Genomic DNA, 13,706 nt, shown 5'->3' with positions numbered 1-13,706 from the left:
TTGTTCAGTGTATTTGCGCTGGATTAACCATACAGAAATACTGGGTATTGTTGGATTTGTATTTTGTGGGTACACAAACTGTACATGTGTACCGTGTGTACTGCAAGTATACTTATGCTAAATTCACACACTGGGGTTGATTTTCTAAAGGCAAATATACTTTCATCATCCTATCATGTGTAAGTAAAAGTGCTGTTTTTCTTTTGTCTTGCATCTGATTGGGTTTTCATTGCAAAGTGAAGCTTCACCTCATTTACCAAGCTCTGGAGCAACCGCACTTGCAAAGTGCACAGTCTATTTGCCTTTAGAAAATCATCTGTCACCGCACCGCAAGGACACACAGGAAAGAATTGACTCCTATGTGTCCCATTCACACTGCAATGCAGCCTAGGCCTTCGTTGCAGTGTGCTGCAATAAAATGAAAACATGCTGCATGCATGACTCTGTATAGCAGTGCAGCGCATGTGCTGAATCACACACCACACTGCCCCCTGCTGCAGCCGGCAACGCGCAGATGCCGGAGCAGTAAAGTTCTATGGCAGCTGTCTATTGTAGTGTGGAATCCAGCCTAAGTCTATATATAACCATGTTGTTTTAGGTCCAACCCAATGCTCACTGCAATTTAGCTAAGCTCACTTTTTGCAGTGTAGCCTATAGACTTTATTTTGAAAACTGCACTTTTTGAGTCTCAGTAGTGAAGAAAGTGTAACAAGTCACTCAGTGGCGTACCAACGGGGGGTGCGTGAGGGGGCGGCCCACCCCGGGTGCCACTTACTTGGGGGGTGTCCTGCCCGCATCTCAGTGTGAAGGCAGCTGCAGTGGGGGGGGGCAGAGCCCGCATCTCGGTGTGAAGGCAGCTGCAGTGGGGGGGGCAGAGCCCGCATCTCAGTGTGAAGGCAGCTGCAGTGGGGGGGGGGGGGGGCAGAGCTGCAGTGGGAAGAAGGTGAGTGCCCGAGTATGTGTGTTGTATAGGAGGGGGATAGGGCAGCTGCATATGGAGGAATCTATCTTTCTCTATTCCTCCTGCAGCCGCCGAATGCCTGATTCTCCTCCTCTCCCTCCTGCAAGCATTCAGCGGCTGCAGGAAGAATAGGGAAAGATCAATTCCTCCATATGCAGCTGCCCCATCCCCCTCCTGTACAGCTTCTTTTCCTGGCCCCCCAGTGCTCTCCAGCCCCCCCCAATGCTCTTAACCCCCCTCCCAGTGCTCTTATCCCCCCAGTGCTCTTAACCCCCCTCAGTGCTCTTAAATCCCCCCCTCAGTTCTCTTAAACCCCCTCAGTGCTCTTAACTCCCCCCCCCTCAGTGCTCTTAGCCCCCCCAGTGCTCTTTACCCCCCCCCCCCGATGCTCTTCAGCTCCCCACAGTGCTTTTCATCTCCCCCCCATGCTCTCTGGCTTCCCCAGTGCTTTCCACCCCCCTGTGCTCCCTGGCTCCCCCCTCAGTGATTTCCAGTTCCCCCCAGAGCTCTCCAGCCCCCCTCCCCCTGTGCTCTCCATCGCCCTGGTTTTCCCTTACCGCCCCCCCCCCCCCAGTGCTCCCTGTCCCCCTCAGTGCTCTCCACCCCCTGCGCCTTCCAACCCCCTGCAATGCTTTCCAAACACCCCCCTTAATTCTCTCCAGTCCCCCCATTCCCCCCTGCCCTTCAGCTCCTCCAGTGCTCTCTGCTTCCCCTGTGCTCTCTGGCCCCCCTAGTGCTCTTCTATCTTCTATCATTTCATTTCATTCTACAACTCACACTACAATCACAGGGGCACACAGGACAGATAGTCTGCTGCATTCAGAGGAAGCTAAACAGCACCTCTGCACACAACACTGTACTATATACTATAGTATAGACTGGCTGATTAGTGGGGGTCAATTTGTATCCAGCCCCAGAAGCCCTTAGTTCCGTCACAATGCTCTGAAGGTCCATCAAGGTATGCCGTATCTTCAGAGTGCATGCACCAGTGACGCAACTGGCTGCATCCAGGGTAAATTTCTCCTAAACAGTGCATGTTTAAGAGGTATTTATGGAATGGCAGGAAGGATGCTATACTTAAAATATTTACCTTAATAACATAACTAGCAATCAATAATAAAAAACAGGCACAACAGACACTTGAGCTTTTGGCAAAATAAGGCCACAGCCGTTTATTACTGGTTTGATATAATAAATAAACATAACACAGTAAGAGCCGGTTCACATTAGCGCGACTTGTCAGGCGACTTGTCAGCCTGACAAGACGTGCTCCCTCGCGGTCCATTGACCGCTACAGGACCCATTCTAATAGGAGCGACACAAGTCGCTCCAACTTAGAAAAAGGGTCCTGTACTATTTTGGGGCGACCTCGGAGCGACTTGCATAGACTTCCATTATGTGAAGTCCCTGCAAGTCGCTCCGAAGTCGTGGTGCAATGTAATGCACAAGTCGCCCCCGAAGTAGTAAGGAGTCGTGTCGCCTCAGTGTGAACCGACTCTTAATCACATAACAAAACATCCCAGTTATTACAACTCGGGCCGTAATAACCAAATAACATATTTTTTAAATAATTCACCCATACATTTAAAACAGAGAATAACATTGTCCCCCTCAAAAAAATAGAGGTGACCTTACCACGTAATAATTATGGCCGCGACAAACAAGGGGAGGGAGGGAATAAAATTTGGATCAGCAGATTTCCAGGAAAAGATTGACTTTCACAGACATGAGAGCTGATTATATAGCCCCAAAAGCTGGTCTGAGCAGCCTTTTAGGGGGGGGGGGGGGGGGAGCAGGATCAGGAAGAACTCCCATTCGCTTTCAAAAATAGAGGTAAGCCAAATCTACCTAGCTACCTGGCTAGAACTCCCTAGCTACTAAAAAGCGAGAAATAAAAAGCGGGAAAGAAGGTGCTGACCTAGCTAAGGGGTCAAAAGTTCAGCTTCCCAATACCTCAGAGTCTCTTATACTAAACTACCTATATCTAATACTAAGAAATGATCAGTCACTTGGGCCTAATATTACCCCTTCCGCCATCCCATAAGAAAAGGGGGTAAAAATTACCAAGCGGGGTTACGGTTTACTACCACTTTTGAGTCAATGGTTAAATAAAAAAACTGACCTGAAACCCCCCCCCCCCCGCCAGAGCCAGAGGGGGAGTGCCCAGGGCCAGCCTTAGCATGGGTCCTGCTGAGCTTTTGGGCAGCCTCAGAGGGGAGGGGGGGAGCACCTCTGGATTACACAGAGCAAGGATCTCCCGCTTACCCTACGGCTGCTGTCATATGAAGTTCCGCATCCTGGATCTGCTCCTATGATAGACAGCACACTGCTGAAGTCTATCATAGGAGCTGGGCCAGGAGGCAGGATTTCATATGACAGTGGCCATCCCGGGTAAGCGGAAGATCCCCGCTGTGTAATCCGGCAGCTCTCCTCTCTCTAATCTCCATGCAATGGTGAGGCTGCATTGATGGGCACTGGTGAGGCAACATTGATGGGCACTGGTGAGGCTGCATTGATGAGCATTAATGATTCTGCATTGATGGGCACTGATGAACCTGAGCTGATTGGCACTGGTGAGGCTGCATTGATCAGGCTGCATTGGTGGGCACTGGTGAGCCTGCATTGATGGGCACTTGTGGACCTCTCTCAGCACTCCCCAGCGCTCCCGATTAGTGTCCTCCAGTGCTGCTTGCAAAAAGACTATAGAGGTGGAGCTTCTGGCTGCTAATATTCCCGCTGGGAGGATGCCTGCAGAAGTGCGTTCTGCGGGATATGTTGAGGGAGGTGAGTTGATGGGTTATGCAAGATGTTGAGACTTGTGTGCAGGGGCTTGAGGAAGGGGTTTGAGTTAGGGGGAGGGTCAGTGACAGCAGCGTAGGAGCCCAGTACTAGTGCTATACAGCTAACTTCAATTGTTCCGTGCTTAGCACTGCCAAATGGCCTCTGCAGTGCTGGAGCAATAAATGAGGACTCATTCACAACATATACTTTTATACTATCTGCACCCCTCTTCTGCACATACTACCCACCGACATACACTCCACGCCCCTCTCCAAAATGTACCACCCACAGTCATATACTCCACAACCCTCTCCCATACATACCACCCACAGTCATATACTCTGCACCCCTCTCCTACATGTACCACCCACCGCCATACACTCCACACCCCTCTCCTACATGCAGTGGTGGCTGGTGAAGTTTTAAGATGGTGGAGCGCAAGACCCCGCCCTTCCATTTTGACCCCTCCCATTTCTCAGAAGCCCCACCCCTTACAGACTCCACCCATTTTGTCCCCTGTATTTTGCTTGCGTGAACAAATTCTCCCAATATATCACATATTAAGGGGTCCATCAGTACTAGTATATCCCACAATAGGGAGCAGGGGCCCTATTATGGGATATACTGTGAGAGACACCCTATTATGGGATACACTGACTGAGAGTGGCACAAACCCCACAGTACAGGCCCCCTAGCACAAACCTCACAGTTCAGACCCCCTAGCACTAATCCCACAGTACAGGCCCCCTAGCACAAACCCCACAGTACAGACCCCCTAGCACTAATCCCACAGTACAGGCCCCCAAGCACAAACCCCACAGTACAGGCCCCCTAGCACAAACCCCACAGTACAGGCCCCCTAGCACTAATCCCACAGTACAGACCCCCTAGCACAAACCCCACAGTACAGGCCCCCTAGCACTAATCCCACAGTACAGGCCCCCTAGCACAAACCCCACAGTACAGGCCCCCTATCACAAACCCCACAGCACAGGCCTCCTAGCACAAACCCCACAGTACAGACCCCCTAGCACTAATCCCACAGTACAGGCCCCCTAGCACAAACCCCAGAGTACAGGCCCCCTAGCACAAACCCCACAGTACAGGCCCCCCAGCACTAATCTCACAGTACAGGCCCCCTAGCACAAACCCCACAGTACAGGCCCCCTTTCAATGCAGTGACCAGCGTACATGCCCCCTTTCAATGCAGTGATCAGCATACATGCCCCCTTTCAATGTAGTGACCAGCATACATGCCCCCTTTCAATGTAGTGACCAACATACATGCCCCCTTTCAATGAAGTACCCAGCATACATGCCCCCTTCAATGTAGTGACCAGCATACATGCCCCCTTCAATGTGGTGACCAGCATACATGCCCCCTTCAATGTAGTGACCAACATACATGCCCCCTTCAGTGTAGTGACCAGCATACATGCCCCCTTCAATGTAGTGACCAGCGTGCATGCCCCCTTCAATGTAGTGACCAGCATACATGCCCCCTTCAATGTAGTGACCAGCATACATGCCCCCTTCAATGTAGTGACCAGCATACATGCCCCCTTCAATGTAGTGACCAACATACATGCCCCCTTCAATGTAGTGACCAGCATACATGCCTCCTAATTGTGCATGTCTAGTTATGGAGGGGATTGAGGACAGTAACAAAGGGGACTTAGGACAATTAAGGGATGGGCTCAGGCCAGTAATGGGGGGGATGAGGACAGTAATGGTGGCACTGAGGGCGGTTAAGAGGGGAAACTCAGGACAGTATTGGGGGAGGGGGGACTGAGGACAGTAATGGGGGAGGGTTCAGGACAGTAATGGGGGAGACTAAAGACAGTAGGGTTCAGGACAGTAATGGTGGGGGGGCTAATTACAGTAATGAGAGTTTTAGGACATTATTGGGGGGACTGAGAATAGTATTGGAGGGGTTCAGGACAGTAATGGTATGGCTTAGGACAGTAATAAGTGGCTGTGGACGTTATTGAGGTCATTGAGGACAGTCATGGGAGCTCAGGATTGTAATATGGGGGCCAAGGACATTAATGGGGTCACCAAGGACAAGAATGGGGTCATTGAGGACTGAACGGGGGGGAGCTGAGGACAGTATTGGGGGGAGCTGAGGACAGTAATGTGAGGGGGGCTCAGAACCATAATGTAAAGAGGGGCTGAGGACAGTAATGTGAAGGGGGGATTTTGATGTAAAGGGGAGACTGAGGATGCTGATGGAAGAATAGGATTGTGATATGAGGCTCAATTCAAATCTTTGCACGCACACGTCACGGGTAGGGCAGCCTGGTAATTTTAATTGGCCCTACCCATGTGAAATGCAGGGAAAGAAGTCCTAACTCATTTTGTAATCACACCGCATCAAGCTGCATGAATGGCCACGCACCTGCTAAAGGGCAGCACATTTCTCTGTGGGTCAGGAACGCATGTGATTTCAAACATGTTCCCCAGCCACAGGGATGTGAACCTTACCTAAGAAGAGAGGGGGGCTGTGATGTGAAGGATTTGACTCATAACACAAACATGCGATTCAAAACTCTGCTGGAAGAAAAGTTAGCTGACTGGACTAGACGTGCAGAATGGGAAAATTTTGTTATGTTACTAATTTTGTTTCGTTCAGGGGCGTAACTACAGGGGTTGCAGGGGTTGCAATCGCTACCGGGCCCCATGCTCCAGGGGGCCCGGTAGCAAACCAGTGGGTGAACTTCCAGGATCGCAAAGGTCACACTTGCGACCGGACGCTGGCATTGCACCACTGTGGGGAGGCCCCAAGATTGCAGGAAGGGGGCCCACAAGATTGCAGGAAGGGGGCCCACTGCAGAACCTGTGAAAGAATCCTGCTGCGGGACCGTAATAAAAGGCCATGCAACGAGTGTAAAGAGCCCCAGGATTAGTGGGAAGAGCCCTGGGCTTGAAGGTAAGGGCCCTGGCCAGGGGTCTGGGGGGCCCTTCATGGTTTCTTGCATCAGGGCCCTGAAGGTTCTAGTTACGCCTCTGGTTTCGTTCATTTGTTTCAGAATTTGTTTAGTTTAATTTTGTTTAATTTCATTTTGTTTAGTAATTTTCAAACGAATTACAAATTTCGAAACAATTTGAATTTGGATCGGTCGAGAAATGATTGACCGATTCAAATTCTGTGTGAAGAATAGCTGGTTGTTAAGAAGCGGGCCAGGAAGCTGCCCACCGCATTCTTCATACCCCACAATTCATCAGCTATCAGCGTGCTTCCCCACTAACAGCTGAAATGTAAATAAAAGAATCCCGGCAATGAATTTTTAAAAATATTGATAAAAAATTGATAAAAAACAGCGCCCCCCCCCCCCCCCCATAATACATAACAGACACTTGTCTAACCATGCAGCCCAGCAGGTCAGGACTGCTGATAGAAATCACGGGGCCCTATATAGCCTACCTGACAGGGCCCCCCTCCTCTGAAAAAATATCAAATTATATTTTTGCTAAAATACAACGTTCGTGATGCCATGCTTGCAGCCATGGCAGAAATTATACCCTGTCGAACAAGACCCATTTAAATGAATAGCAGCAAGGAGACAGTATCTGCACCCCCCACCCCCAACCCAGTGCACAATCGGTAATGATTGCTCACTGTTTTAATTCAGGGTGGTGTGTTCATTCAGAATGACGATCCCCCCACTCACCATCCTGAAATAATCTGCCTGTGTGCCCTCAGCAGCTGCCGGCGGGAGAGGAGAGGAGGGAAAACAGCAGCATTGTGGGGAAAAGGGGCACACAGGGGTCCCAGACAGCAGGGGTAAGGGGACACAGTTACTAGAACCAATCCCCCTGCAGTGCAGGAAGAAAGAAAACTAGAAGCCTGCAGCACTGCACAAGAGGCACAAGAGTCAGCAATAAGGCAGTACTGCTGGTCCTTCTGCTCGGCAGGTATCGGGCCCCCCTTCTGGGCCCAGTGCAGGAGGACTGGCTGTACTGCCTTATCAGCGTCCCTGGGGGGGACGGCTTTGGGGCAGGGGGGCTCATGTCTAGACTGGACCTCGGTGAATTCAATACCCCGCCGTAGATGAAGAAGCTATATTTGAACTACTGTTCAAATCCAAAATACACAATGCAGAAGGGCCTAATTATTGAAGATTATGTCTTACTTTGCTTAACCAGCAATTTTTTTTAAAAAATACCACGTACATTTAAATATCCAGCAGTGCTATGTTCTGTTCTTTACTTGCTGGATAACATAGCTAAACTTCTACCCCTTGGGGATTGTGGACTCTTGATATTTACAGTAAGATTTGTCCATTATTTCCACACGGACTTTATTGTATCAGTAGGACTTATAATTGTCAAGAAAATGTTCATACTGTGAAAGCTGTTAATGGATAAGTATTTACAAACACCTCTAAGAACACGTTGGACCCCTACCAAGTTTACTGTTCAGCACTTATCTTCTGCACACACCGCTCAGCAGGATCTTGTCTCCAGAAGGGTCTGACGAGATGGAATGCACAATTAATGATCTCATCACTAATTACCTGTGAAACTAGGGGGTGCTTGCTTACACAAAAGCACAGTTTCCTGAGCATTATGCTAGCATCTACAGTTTTTTTTTTATGCACTCATAATGACCCCTTATTCACTAAAATGTAACCTGGTGCATACCTCATGTAACCTTTTAATAGACCACTTGTATGTGTTGTACAACCAGAAACCGCTTTACTTGAAATAGTATATAGGAATTTCAGAAAAAAAAAAACCATAGCCATTATTACATTTCTCTACCTGAAATGGGACAGTCTACTCAAGACTCACACCTGCCACAGCTGTTACACAAAGGTCCCAAATTCCTGTTAATTAATTTTTTTTATTTATTTTTTACTATAAAGAGGTCTACAGAATGAACAGTAACAGCCTAATATGCTTCAGTTGTAGCATAGGAAGTAAAACCCACAAACAAAGCCAAGCGGTGTGAAGGTCTTGTTGCTTGAGACCCCAAGATGCTTGAGACCCTAAGATGCTTGAGACACCAAGATGCTTGAGACCCCAAGATGCTTGAGACCCTAAGATGCTTGAGACCCCAAGATGCTTGAGACCCCAAGATGCTTGAGACACCAAGATGCTTGAGATCCCAAGATGCTTGAGACACAAATGGCGCTTTTCCACTACATGGAACCGAACGGTTCGGCTCGCTTTTGTGCTTTTCCACGGCTGGTACCGCATGGTACGGTGTAGGAACGGTTCGGTACGGTACGGCGGCGCTTTTCCACTGCATGGAACCGAATGGTACGGCTCTCTAAAACAGTACCACCTCGATTGTGGTTCCAAGAGGAACCCTACCGGTACCATATCCCACAATCCTTTGCATGCAGTCACTACTAGCCACTGATTGGTCAGAGAATCATTGTTATCCCACCCACTTAACTTTAGTACTACTTTAGTGGAAAAGCAAACCATACCAAACCGCACCGAACCGTTCCAACACCGTACCATGCAGTACCAGCAGTGGAAAAGCAAACCGGGCCAATCAGGGCCGAGTAGAGCCGAGCCGGTACTTGCAGTGGAAAAATGCCACAAGATGCTTGAGATCCCAACATGCTTGAGACACCAAGATGCTTGAGATCCCAAGATGCTTGAGACACCAAGATGCTTGAGACCCCAAGATGTATAAAGAAAACAAAGCGGGATTCAGCTAAATAGAGTTGCCAGTAATGGTTGTCTCACACGGGCTTTAGAAATAGGCATTTTTACCTCCACTCTACCACCTGTCAATGTCACTCAAGATTGGTAAAATATCAAGCAGATGGAGGTGTACACACTGCAGTATTAGGATTGTCTCGCATCACGGTGAGGAAAAAATAATGCTGCCTGCAGGCGTTGATATTTTGTGCTACTACGCTTCATTCACTTCTATTGAAACACACCACAAGCAGTTGCAAAGCGTCAATTTCCCATTTAAGCCTTGTAAAAAAGAAAATAACAAATCTCATGGAGCGCTTATGGAACGTCACCTTACACAACCTAAATGCCTGTACAACACAGCCAAAATCCTTATTAATGTTATAGGTGCACTAATGCATGTTAAATGCTGCTTTAAAATTCAAGGTCTGTGTGAAAGAGGCCCAACTGAAATATCACTCTTTGATGAACAGACCCTGTAAGAAATAAATATGCTAAAAAAGTTTGGGGTCATTCACACTAGTGGCAGGGACTTTCACTTCTCTGAAAAACTTTTCATTATCAGATCATTTTTCAGAGGTATTTGGCTGACAGGGAGGAGGCAATATCTCAGCCTCCTCACCACCTGTTTTACCCCTATATGCAGCACCATCACACTGCAACTGCATGCGTTGTATGTAGTTTTAGGGTGGTTGCAGAGTGGCCCATTTAACTGAAAAGTTTACGTTTGGCGGGTGGTAGTGCTCCCCAAGTGTGGCAGGGTGTATAATACATGCCATGTGTCCACCCCCTGCTGTAGAGGGAGTGGTTGGGAGGTGTCAAAACAGTAACTGCAACCCAGCTACTAATGTAAATAAGTCCTTTTATATTGAGTCTGGTTACCTTTAGAACAATTTTACTAAAGCCTCGTACACACGCAACTAATTTCCGCCGACCAGTCGTCCGTCTTTTGTCCAAAGTGCGTGTCTGTTGGTTGGAATGTTCTCTAGACTGCACACGAATTTTCCCGCACGACAGAATTCTACTTCAGAAGTGATGTCATGTGTTGGATTGCTTTCTATGTGTTCTTTCATCTCTGAGCATGCCTAGTCTTGCTCATAAGATTTTTCCCCATCGAAATCTGTACTAATGAGACGAAAATTGGACGTGTTTTGACGGAGGACAAAATTTATATAGCCTGCACATCAGGATTTTTTCGGCCGAAAATTCAGAGTCGGTTGTCGGAAGCACCATACTAACAAGTCGAAAATCGGCAGATCGGTCGTCGGACGGAATTTTCCGGCCGAATTTCTTCTCGTGTGTACGGGGCTTTAGGCCTCATTCACACAACAGCCAGGGTGCTCTAAAACCAACTGTGGTTTTACTGCCCCCCCCCCCCCCAACCAATCAAATATGGAGGAAATGACCACACACCACCAGAAGACTTGACTGAAAACAGAGTTCTTTATTCGTGGATATACAAGTACAAGGTACAGCAGGATGGAAATGGTAAACGCGTTTCACACGGACTCAGCGTGCTTTTCACTACGTTTTGAACAAGTAGTGAAAGCCTTCTGGTGGTGTGCGGCCATTTCCTCCATATTACTTTGTCTGCGGTGGCGAGCCCACAATGGACTGTTGTTACAGACCAACCTGAGCGGTGTGTACTCTCCTTTGATGGTTTCAACCCCCCAAACCAATCTCCTGAAAGATGGCATGCAGCCACTTATGGCTGTACACGTGGCACGACCAAGATGCTGTGCTTAATGGCCATGGCAAAAAGTTGACCGCATGTTGCTTTTGGTAGGTTTTTCCACTGCCAAACATGACTAATGCAGGTCTATCAGGCCATGCCAAAATCACTCACAACCGAATGCAATGCATGTGATTGTGGTGGTACAGCATTTAAAGAGTTAAATCAGGTGGTCACCCCCTCACCTGTTACCCCTCACCACCTGTCAAATGCCAATACGGATTGCTCTTTGAAAGGCATTGCACCCCAGAACAAGTCCTAAGACAGCTCTCTGACAGAAAAGTTTGGGGCAGTTGGCCTTCATGATAAATTTAAGCTGAGTTCCAGCCTGGGAATGTAAACACCTGAAGCCGACCCATCCATCGGCTCCGGGTGCAAGCGCTGGCATCTCTACTAAGGGAAAGGGGAAAGGGGAAGTGAAGCCAGTTTCCTACTGCGCATGCGCGAGTCTCGCTGTGGTTTCTGAATGGTACTGCTTTCTTCTAGGACCTGTGTGTGTCTCCCAGAAAGCAGCAGGGGGGGGAGGAGGGAGGAGGGGCCACAAATGACATAGGTCGCCGTGGCACCCTTACACTGAAGTGGGAGCGGGTACCTGTTTTTGACAGGTGTTTACCCCCCCCAAAAGGTGCCAAATGTGGCACCGGAGTAGGGGAGGAAGCCTTAAAGCGGAGCTTTCACTTTCGGGTGGAACTCTGCTTTTTAAACAAACCTTTATGCAAAAGTTTACACAGAGCTAAACTAAGAGTCTTGCTAGGATGGATAAATAGAAAGTAAAAGAATGGTTAAAATATTTTTGAAGAAATGCTGCTTCAGTTTACCTTTTGTGTTATTAAAGTGCTTGAAGAGACAGTGATCTCCTTCAGCACACATTCTATGATCTAGTCCCTACACCTTCAGACGTGTGGCCAGTGATTTACTTGTCTTTATATATTTCTATGTTATGAATATTAGAGAACATGTATAAAGACCAAATCTCTTTAGATAACAAAAATGGCCCTGTGCATATTGTCACACTTGCCCATTTTAAGTGCCTGTTTCTTGCAAATGTACCATCACAATTGCCCATTTTTTGCTTGTCTAAATTATTGATTGCCAATTTATTTCCCACATATTGAAACCATTCCCCTGTTGCCCTCATATAGTCAGAATTGCCTGTTTTTTTTCCTGCATATTCCCACGAATGCCCATTTCATACCTATGCATTGTAACAAACTCCAGATTGATGTTGTCACATCTGCCTATATGTAGCTCACACTATTTTAACAACTGCTTTTTTTTGCCAGTGTATAGTTCACAATGGCTTGTTTGCTCCCTGTGCATTAGCAAGTTATAAACTAAAGCCTCGTACACACACAACGAATTTCCGCCGACCGCTCGTCCGTCTTTTGTCCAGAGTGCGTTTCGGTTGATTGGAATGTGCTCTAGACTGCACACAAATTTTCCTGTATGACAGAATTATACTTCAGAAGTGATGTCATGTGTTGGATTGCTTTCTATGTGTTCTTTCATCTCTGAGCATGCCTAGTCTTGCTCATAAAATTTTTCCCCGTCTAAATCTGTACTAACGAGAAATCGGACGTGTGTTGACGGTCGACAAAAATAATATAGCCTGCACACCAGGATTTTTTCGGCCAAAAAGTCGGAGTCGGTTGTCAGAAGCACCATACTAACAAGCCGAAAATCGGCAGATCGGTCGTCGGACGAAATTTCCCGGCCGAATTTCTTCTCGTGTGTACGGGGCTCAACTCGAGGCATGCAAATTTGGGTTCAGAATCACACTAGTGTGAGTCAATAGCCATACTAAAAAAACAGAACCTGAATTGTGGATTCACTGATCAAATTTAACAAATAATAAATTAAAGCATCTACATTTCACAAACCATAAGCCATCAATCGAAGAATATCACAAGTTAAATTATATAGTACGTGTAAATAGGGGTAAGCATTAAAAAAAACGTGCACCACCCCCATTGAGGTTACAGTTCCACCACCCCCATTGAGGTACAATTAGTATTAAAGTTTTATATAACATCCACCTCTTAGGTAAATGAATCAATAGATGACTGCAAACACAAGCATCTAGGTCCCAATCCAGAATAACTGAAAATAAGAGTCTTAAGACAGATTTACCCTATAAGGATATACCCTATCCCTAAGGATAAACCCTATAAATGCAGGAGATACATATAATGTGTAATAAAACATCTATGATGTGGTATCCAGAAGAAGAATGCAAGAGTCATAAGCTGTGGGTATCTTGTAAGAAGTGTCTTACTGCTACTCCAAATGTGCCACTTGGTGCAGATTTGGACACTGCAGACATACAGACTAGGCACCTGTCCCGCACAATTTTAACAACTACCCATTTTTTGCCAGTGCATGGTCACAATTGCCTATTTGCTCCTTACGCATTGTAACAATTACTCATTTGTTGGAGAAAACCAGATAAAAAAAAAAAAAAAAACACAGGGGAAGACTGTGGACTTGACTGCGCTCTCCCACTGGAGGTGTGTGTTGATTACAATCAATTAACCATGTGTCTCACTGGGAGGAAAATGGCTTTTTAAAAAACAC

This window comes from Pelophylax lessonae (assembly GCF_965119305.1).
Source record: "Pelophylax lessonae genome assembly, chromosome: 11".
In the NCBI taxonomy this organism is placed as follows: Eukaryota; Metazoa; Chordata; class Amphibia; order Anura; family Ranidae; genus Pelophylax; species Pelophylax lessonae.
The sequence above is the reverse complement of the archived record's forward strand: the minus strand, read 5'-3'. Positions refer to the sequence as shown.